Source organism: Prunus dulcis, chromosome 1, assembly GCF_902201215.1.
Source record: "Prunus dulcis chromosome 1, ALMONDv2, whole genome shotgun sequence".
Classification (NCBI taxonomy): domain Eukaryota; kingdom Viridiplantae; phylum Streptophyta; class Magnoliopsida; order Rosales; family Rosaceae; genus Prunus; species Prunus dulcis.
The window spans coordinates 33568879-33578373 of NC_047650.1; the positions used below are offsets into that span (position 1 = coordinate 33568879).

The 9495-nt window shown below is 41.6% G+C and overlaps 1 long non-coding RNA gene across 1 annotated transcript; it reads right to left on the reverse strand.

Moving 5' to 3' along the window:
• Positions 1-4005: 4005 nt before the first annotated feature.
• Positions 4006-5971, reverse strand: LOC117614227. Its single transcript, XR_004583838.1, has 2 exons — positions 5496-5971; positions 4006-4437 (listed from the first exon to the last, which is right to left on the reverse strand). It is a non-coding gene; the product is annotated as an uncharacterized LOC117614227 (long non-coding RNA).
• Positions 5972-9495: the final 3524 nt, after the last annotated feature.

Consider the following 9495-nt stretch of genomic DNA (forward strand, 5'->3'; position numbering starts at 1 on the left):
GTTCTATCAGCAATTAGCCTACGGAAATTAGCAATTATGACTTGTGAAGTTCAAATTTAACGTTCTATCGGCAATTAGCCTACGGCAATTAGCAATCAAAGCGTACTCACACGGATTAAAATCAGCACTTGGACACAATTGACAGTTGAATAAAGCTTAAATTCAAACTAAGTGATGCCCTCGGCATCAATGTGTTCGGAATAAGAACCAAAAAATTAAAATTACAAACTAAGTTGCACGATACAAGATTAAAAATGCCCTCAGGCAGTGGCTTCGCCCCCAGCAGTGGCCTCGACAGTACCAGGTCCCTCGGCGGCGTCCTCCCCTTCATAATCCTCGATCATTTCTTCGGTAATTCCCTCGGGAAGGGGAGGAGGATCGGCAGCGAAGTTCAGATTCAGCTTCTGCCCAGGGTTGTACCGTTTGAATCGGTACATCATATCGGCCATCTCCGAGCCCACTTCCCCATCCAGAAGGGTAGTGAACTCTTCAGATGATCGGTACCCCTGGACAGCTGACCGTACGGCAGCCTCGATCTCCGCTACCTTGGTACACTCAGACTCATCCAGGGCGTCCTGGACCGCTTCCGAAGCTGCCTCGGCATCCCGCGCTGCCGCCTGCGCTGCCTCCAAGGCCACCCGCAGCTCCTCGGCTTTCGCCTCCGAAGCAGACGCCAGTCGTTCGGCAGCCTCCTTCTCCTTTAGCAGCTGAGCGTGGTCCTGGATAGCCTTGCCAGCCTCGGCAACCTTGGCCCTGCCTTCGTCGTAGGCCTTTTTCGCCCGCTCAGCAGCAGAGATGGCCCGCTTGACGCACAGCCACATCTCCATGGACGCCTGCACATAACAAAGAAATTCAGAAGCGAGCCCCACTTAGCACAAAAGGAATGAAAATACAATGGCGGAAAAGATTTCTTACCGATGCCTGCAGCCGAAAGGCACGTCCGGCCTGCTCCCGAAGAAGCTTCTTGGGTAATTCGTCAACCTCCGGTAGCTCCATCTGAGACCCGAGGATCATATGGTTGACGAATTGCACCGTCTTCGAAGGGCAGGCGATGGTGACGGCCTCGGTAGGCCCGTCCTCGTCCTCCGCCGCGAAGACAGTCCTCGAAGCCTCCGAAAGACGGCTCCGCTTGGAAGCTGGCGAGGCTTCCAAGTCCACCGTCACCGGCCGTTTTCCAGCAGCTCTGGAGGCGGTGGCTTCGGCATTTGACTGCCTCGGCGCGGAGATTACGGCAGTAGGCCAGGCAACGGGTTCGGCACCCAGCTGCCGCAGCCGCTCCGCGAGGGTCACGTCCTCGGGATCCATAGACGGCCGAACGGGAGGTGCCTCGGGCTGCTTCTTTTTCTTCTTGCCCTTCAGGCCCATCATGAGGCGCCTCCTGGAGGACTCATTCATCTTCCTGCCCTCGGCAGCCTTCCTTGCGTCCGTCACTGGTCAAAGACAATCAGTCAATCGGCATGCAAAGTAAATAAATAAAGGAAAAGAAAAAGCACGGGTATACTTACTCTCGGCAGGGCTGACGAGGCTGGCTCTGATGAGGTTGGTGGTTAAGAGGAAGCGCGGGTAAACTCGCTCGGCAGCAGGAACCTTCAGCCTCACTCTGTCGAGCTGCCGAATCTCACTCTCCTTAGGGTTCGGCTGCTTGAGTTTACCTGTCCGAAGAAAGAATGAGTTAACAAATAATAAGATAGTAAATACAATAATCAGCCTACCGATCACTAACTCGGAAACCTACCTGCAATTTGGAAAGTCGTAGGTACCGAAAACTGCGAGGATACTCCCGATGGCGATTCCCAATCACCGGAGAGTAATACCCGCCGATTCCTCCACGACTTCTGGGAGGTCGGCACCAAGCTAATGAAGTGCCCCCGCTCGGAAGCCTTCAGGCAGTTCACCTGAACCCAACCGCCGTGATCGGCACTCTTTGACTTCGTGATGCTGTACAAGTACGAGAACTGCTCGTAGGAGGGCTCCCCCTCCCCAGCGATCCTGAACGCAGCAATCACCCCTATCAAGGCCACCCAAAAGTTGGGGTTGTACTGGCCCGGGGCATACCCGATCTGGGCAAGTATCTTCTGCACGGCAGGCTGCAACGGCAACCGCATCCCCTGCAGAAGCACGTCGGTGAAGAAGGTGACCTCACCATCCCCAGGGTCGCTGAGGGACTCGGTAGGACTCGGAATCCTCATCTTCACCGAGTCCGGGATGAGGTACCCGGCCCTAATCTTCTCGAGCTCCCGTTCGGTAAGCTTGTTGGGCTCCAAGTAATCGACCCCGAACAGGGTCCTCTTCGGTACACCCACCGGAATCCTAGACCACTCTCGGTGGATGATCGTCACCCTCGGCCGAGAAGGACCGGCAATGACCTCATCACGACCGGAGGTGGAGGCCTCCGGCTGATGTTCAAAGGTACCGAAGCGGGTACCGTCTTTATAGACTGCGGCTAAGGGGAGCGGATGCCCCGTCATCAGTCCCTTGCCAATGCCGTGGGTAGGAACGGAGTTCACCTCCTCACCGATAATTTCGACATCGGTGTCCCCTCCACCATCGGCATCCAGGCTCGCAGCCTCACTGGATGTGTCCCAGCCCGATGACAACTCCTCATCGAACACGTTGGGCTCACTTCCGAAGGATGACTCGCTAGCAGACATCTACAAAAAAAAAGGGAAAGGAAAGCTAAGGTCATGTCATATGCTACCCTACCGATGCCTACGTCGCTACCTATGGCTCACTAGACTACCGAAGGAAGACCTTACTAACAATCGGCTAGCCTACGCCATGAAAATATGTACAGAAATAAATGTATCTTGGGAGTACCGAACTGTATCTTACCTTGAGTATTGTAGGGAAGCTTCGACTGCCGAATGTATGCTTCAGAAATTGCCTTGACTGCCGAAAACGTCTGCGAAAATCGCCTAGATTGCAGATAACTCTCTTCGGAAATCGCATACACGGAGCTCTCGCGTCAACTCTCAAATGCAAAGTGAGCTCTACGCCTGGAGCAATCTCTATTTATAAGGAGATGGCTGCAACGGTACGCCTCGGGAAACCAAACGGCTCATAAATGCAACCGTCAGGCGTCACTTCGCTAGCCACGTGTCGCCCGGTGAATGGTGATATGAGCTGCACGCCGGGTACAGAAGACGAAGCGTCTCTACACGCCAGGTACAGAAGACGAAGCGTCTCCACGCGCCAGGCGCGGGGAACGAGGCACCTCTGTCTTCACCCCCCTCAGCATCGGCGACCCTTCGGATCTCAGGGGAGCCTTTCCCAAACGACGTTGCCGAACGGCAGGGCACCTACGAACCACCAAGGAGAACCAAATTCCCTTCCGAAGGACCTTCGGAAGAGAACTTGGGGGACTACTGTTTATACCCGAATTAAACCTCCTATGACCACCGGCCACGTGGACAGAATCAGTATTTATCACAATGGCCCTTCGGCAATATACCTACCGAAGCTTACGCATCTCGACTCTTTTGCCCTAGGACACGTGCCATTCTCACAATTCGCTTCTACAGTCCCACATCGGAAATATGAGTATAGTGCACGCCTCCCAAGGCCTATATAAGAGGACCCCTATCCCCAAAAGGAAGGGGAGAAGAAACCAACGGTACGCTACCGCTTGATCTGTAAACTGATATTTACTAAATCCGTACTTACTTAAGCATCGGAGAGCCTTCGGCCGGTACCACACCGGTATCCCAAGGGCTTACCGAACGTGTCCTTTTGCAGGAACTTGATCTTCCGAAGACTAACTCCACTTCCGAAGACATAATATCACTAACTCCCTTCCGAAGACATTAATTAATTTAAGTCTCGTCACAAATACTATGTCAAATAAAGTAGAGGCATTTTCTATGTTTCACTTAAATGCAATAAAGTACATTAAGAATCCTTTAGTTTTGTTTATAATTCTTAGTGTGGTGTTTTTATAGCTTTTTTTAATTTTAAAAAAAAAAGCATTTTCGGACCATTGTAAAGCAAATGTTCTACTACAGTGCATATATCAACATTTGGTTTTGCATCTATTTTTCTGTCGCATCTATTTTTATTTTCAACATGCTAGCATCTCCATTTGCTACACAGTCGACCCATTCCTGTATTTTTAAGTAAAATTAACCATATAAAATCGCCATTAAAAATACCTACAAATACCAGGATACTACACAAAACAGCATGTACTCATATCTCATTAACATATTTGAAACCTAACTTCATATACAAATTCCGGTTTACAGTGTGGGGTGATTTTGTTGAGCATGAAGACTTAATGACCATATTCAGCTCCTGAATAATCAGATTTCCTATGTTCTTTCAATTATGCAGCAATCTTCGTTCCCACCTCATTTATTTTGTTGTTGAAGTAGTGGAAACACTTCATTGCATAGAATCCTATAGCAACTCCCTGCTAATTGTTACATCAATCTTCCTTTGCTGCCATTGAATCAATCTCAGAAAATTAAAGACTATTATTGATATGTCACATGATTGAAAGGAAGAATCAGCATCTTCATATAAACATAGTTAAAATTTTCAAATAGTTCAAAATGCTAAACGAAGAAACAATAGGTCACTACCAAGATAATCATACATAAAATGTTTACTTGACAATGAAAATAAGAATCACAGAGACAGAGAAGTGCCCAAAGAAATGTAGTAATTTAATGAAAACCACAAAGATAATATGGATTTAAGGGTGAACATGCATTTGAAACAATATTCTGCATAATAAAATAATACAATTCACTATGAACAATGATGCAATCTTGTACATCTTCATCCATTCCAAATGAAGGCAAATGGAAAAAGCAAAATCAAATTAAGAAAATCTCTACATTGCTTTTGTTCAGAAGAAAGATTTCATACAATGTATGCATTATTTTGCAACTGATAATTTTAGGATATATTAATTGTTTAGATAATACTTGTGTTAACATTAGTTATTATTGTCAAGATGAGAATGAAGACATTTTCCTAATGGTTATGTGATAAAGCAAACGATTAAGCAAATAAAAAACAAAGAAGAGGACAGAGAAGAAACTGAGGAAAGAAAATAAATTGATATCCTGTATAATAAATAGCAACGCAAACAGGAGGACATAGAAATGATATCTTGTTAAATTCACTCTCTTGCATAACAATATTAAATGAGGAAGACAAAAGAATAAACATGAGTAAATGAATTTATGCAAGATTCCCCAGATATTTAAATCTGTGCAAAATTCAACTCTCTTACATAGTTTTTCAGCAAACAGTTAAAAAAACCAAAGACAAAAAATTAAGCAAAAGAATAAACTGAAAATAAAAATTTTAAAGCTGAAAAGAATGGCTTCGAGGCATTTGAAAACCACAAAGTAATAGCTGAATATATATATATATATATATATATATTTCAGACATAAGTCAAACAAACACACAACCACAATGATAAACACAAACAACACCTGCCAATCTACCAAACCAATTGGTAACCAGTAAGTCAAGAAACTGACCTCATTTAGGTGGGTGTATGGTATATCCATTGCCCTTCTTCAACCATGGATGGCCTTTCCCTTAAGAACCTTTTAACACCCTGTCACCTCGATTTTGCATCAAGGTGGAAGAGGAAATCAAGGTAGATGTATATATTCCATAAAACATGATAAAGGAGCAGTAACAGATAATACAAACAGGAAACATAGAAACAGGATTATAAGGTTTGAAACTGAAAAAAATTTGTTCTTCAAATCAATTCCCATTCCAAAAGTCAAATATGCAGCTCTTATAAGCTCAAAATAGAATAAAACAATGGTACTCCGTAATATTTCTATAGTTATCGTTAAATTACAAAAAGCTCTACCCTAAAATGAATCTCAACAAAACACCCAAAAGATTCAACAATATACTCAGATATTAGAGGGTTTAGGGTTAGAAAACTCATTTTTTTTTTAATTATCAAACAACATAATTGATAAACATTTTTAAGGAAGAAATACCTCATTTCAAAATCTGTAGCTTCCAATCAAATCAGTCATTAGAATACAACACTTCAAATCTCATGAGTAAATAGCAAGTAATTCAACCAAGAAGATATCAATTCCATACTATAGATGCCTATAGTAATACTGTAATGGGATCAGAAGTCAGAACCTAAAAATCAATTCCATATCTAACACTATAACTAACAATCACATCGTGCAAAGAGATCAGAAGTCAGAANCCTAAGAAATCTATTGCATATCTCAAACTATGATATTAATCAGATAGAGAAATTTAAAGTGGTATATCGTTAAACCAAATTGAATTTCAGATACTTCACTGCAGTTTCATGAACCATTAAGAGCAAGTCCAGCAGATGCAATGGACTCGGGCTGGGGAGGGGTTTGGGAAAAAAACGGAGGTCCAGCAGTTGGAAGCAGCCCGGGCGAGGCGTGGGGTCCACCAGACTGGGCAGGCCCGAAGGCAATTTCGGCTCGAGCTTGGGCCCGAGGGTGATGACGTCATTGCTGACGCCAGGCTGGCGTCAGCCCTCCCGAATTCGAATTTTTTTTACCGTTGGCGCGTGCATTGCATGCCCCAACGTTAAAAAAAAATTCGAATTCACAGCTACAGTAGCTGCCAACGGATACTTGACACGTGGCAGCCTCTGGTCGCTCCGATTCAAATTTTTTCTTCAATCCAACGGCAGCCAATTTTTCTGCAATAAAAAATTGATTTTTTGTATAAATACCAACCAATACTCTTCACTTTTAACACCAAATCCTCATATATTTTCTTCTCCTTCTACTATTGTTCACTTTCTCCTCAAAATTTATTCACTTTCTATTCAATATTTTTTCACTTTGAAGTTGTATTTTTTTCTATCATATTATGGGTTCTTCTAATGAAAATGGAGGGGCATGGAGCATGATGGAAGATTACAAAAAAACAGGCTAGATGCGACGCTAGAAACCCGTCGTGAAAGATCAAGCATACGTCGCAAATGCCTTTTTACGACGGTCTTGCCGACGCTTGTTCACGCGTCGCAACCAACTGGTGTCGCAAAAGGTTCTGATGCTTATTACGACGGTTTTATCCGTCGTGAAAACCAATTACAACGGCAAGCCTAGTGTCGCAACCGTTTCTTCGTCGGATTTAAAAATAATTATTACGACACTTTGAACCCGTCGTAAATAGTAATAACGACGGCTATTGAATGTCGTAAATACAAATACATATCCAACAAAAACTAAATTTACGTCATTTGTTTTTTATATTCACAATAAGAGTAAGACACTCACCAAAACTAAAATAACATAGTGTATTATGATACATTCAAGTATTCTTACTAATTACTAACATTAATATAATAAAAAAAAACCATTCATGTATCACTGTTACATTTGATATATTAACTAAATGTAAGTAACAATCGCGGAAAGAATAATTTAAAGTCAAAGGGCGAACAACATTGTCTCTAAAGTGAATAAACACATTTTTGGTTTCAAATGTCCAAACAAAGTTCACAAGATTATACTAAGAGAATTATGATTGTATTTGATCCTTCACCCGAACCTGAAAAAAGAAATTTAAAAACCATTAATAAATTATTTTTAAAAATTACAATTTTTCTTGAGTCATAAATATTTGTGAACACACCTTTTTCATGCTTTTATGCTTCTGGGTCAAATTGATGCTGTTGTTCACCACTCACACTAAGTCTTCGTTGGTGTAGGCTTGATGCATCTGGAATCTGTAACTCACCAATATATATATACACACAAAAAGTTAGATGGAAATCAATATTAATTAACTCTTCACTATAATTTATTCTTTATAATAAAGTAAAAAGAGATCAAAGTTACACTAAAACATATTATACCTGTTCACTTCCACTTTCAGTTGGGTTAGCTTGGAAACCAACATGAGCTTTCATGAGATGGATTTGCGAACTCAGATCCTCATACTTGGATTGGAGATCTCCAAGTTTAGATTCATAATGAGATTTAAGATCATCTATTTGGGATTGGTATTGTCTCTCTAGCTCCTCTCGTATGCTATTCTCATTAATGTCAGGAACTCTTGAACTTTGACCAAACACTTGAGATGGAGTAATACATGTCCCATACATACGAACACGTCCATGTCCATCAGGTCCCATAACTTTAGAAAACACCTCTTCTCTATAATCCTCGTCTTGTTCATGCTCCTCCCTTTCTTCTAAGTATTGATTGAATTGATTCTATAAAATCATAATGCAATATTGAACTTAGTCAAGAGATACAACATATGCACAACCCGACATATTCGTTTTTTCTTCTTTTTTGGGTCAATATTCCACATATACTTTTAGAAGAAAAAAAAACTACATCATACTTACAATAATATTTGCACTCTCATAGTCAAAAACTTCCTCATCATCATTCTTTTTTTTCTTTTTTCGCGTCTGCATAAACAAGCTCAACCGATCTGTTTTCTCTCCTTTCTCTTCCATCTTAATAACAAAGGAAATTAAACCATGTTAGTAATAAAAAATTTCTTTATAATAATGTTGTCAAGTTTGGCCATAGATTTTTTCCTAGATAACTAGATTATACTCACAAATGAATGAATAATGAATTTAAAATCTGGAACCACTGTATGCTAAAAAATAAAAATAAAAAATTCATATTAGTACTCTTACCTTATTTTTCACTTGAGCAAAAGAAGTACGACCGGTCCTATGAGGGGCACTTCCTAGTGCACGATTAGCCTTATTTGCTTCAGAACATTCCTACAATATGCTTAATTCGGTCAACATTCATTGCTACTATTAACTCAGTAATTGTATCTTATGTCTATGTACCTTAACATCAGGCAGACCCCAATACTTTACAAGTATCTTCCATTGGTCTGTAGGGACTTGAGGAGGAGTGATGGCTAAACGCTCTTCATTGGTCTCATATTTGTCATACCATTCTTTCTTAAGCCGACATTTCCAATCTCTCCATCTGTTACCAACAATCTTTAAGCAATGGGGTCTATATGCGTCAGGGACATCCGTGTTATCCTACAATTAATAGATAGCAATCATTAAAAATACTAGCATTTAACCAAAAAAATAATACTAGCATGTTTGAAATTAGTGTTTTGTTGTTTACCTGCACATCTTTCCAAATGTCATCTAATATATGATCAGACATACCACTCCATGAAACTTTTGTCAAAGGGACCTTTCGGACATTTCGTGCTATAACTCCCAGTTGTGTACTAAATTTTTGTGCATTTTCTTTTATTGGCTTCCATTTCCATTTAGTATCAAAATCAATGTGCAATTTTGTTCCAGTCCCCCACTCAGCAATAGAACAAGCAGCACCCCGACCGTTCATGGTAGGCTCAATTTCACCTAGAGTAAAACATTCAATATGATTTTAATGATGAAATAAATCACCAAATAAAGAAAAAAAACAGTGGTTATTTGGCCCTAATAACCTGTTTCATCTGATGGCGTTATCAAAGGCTCGTCCTCAAGACTAGGAGTAGACAAATTGGGGT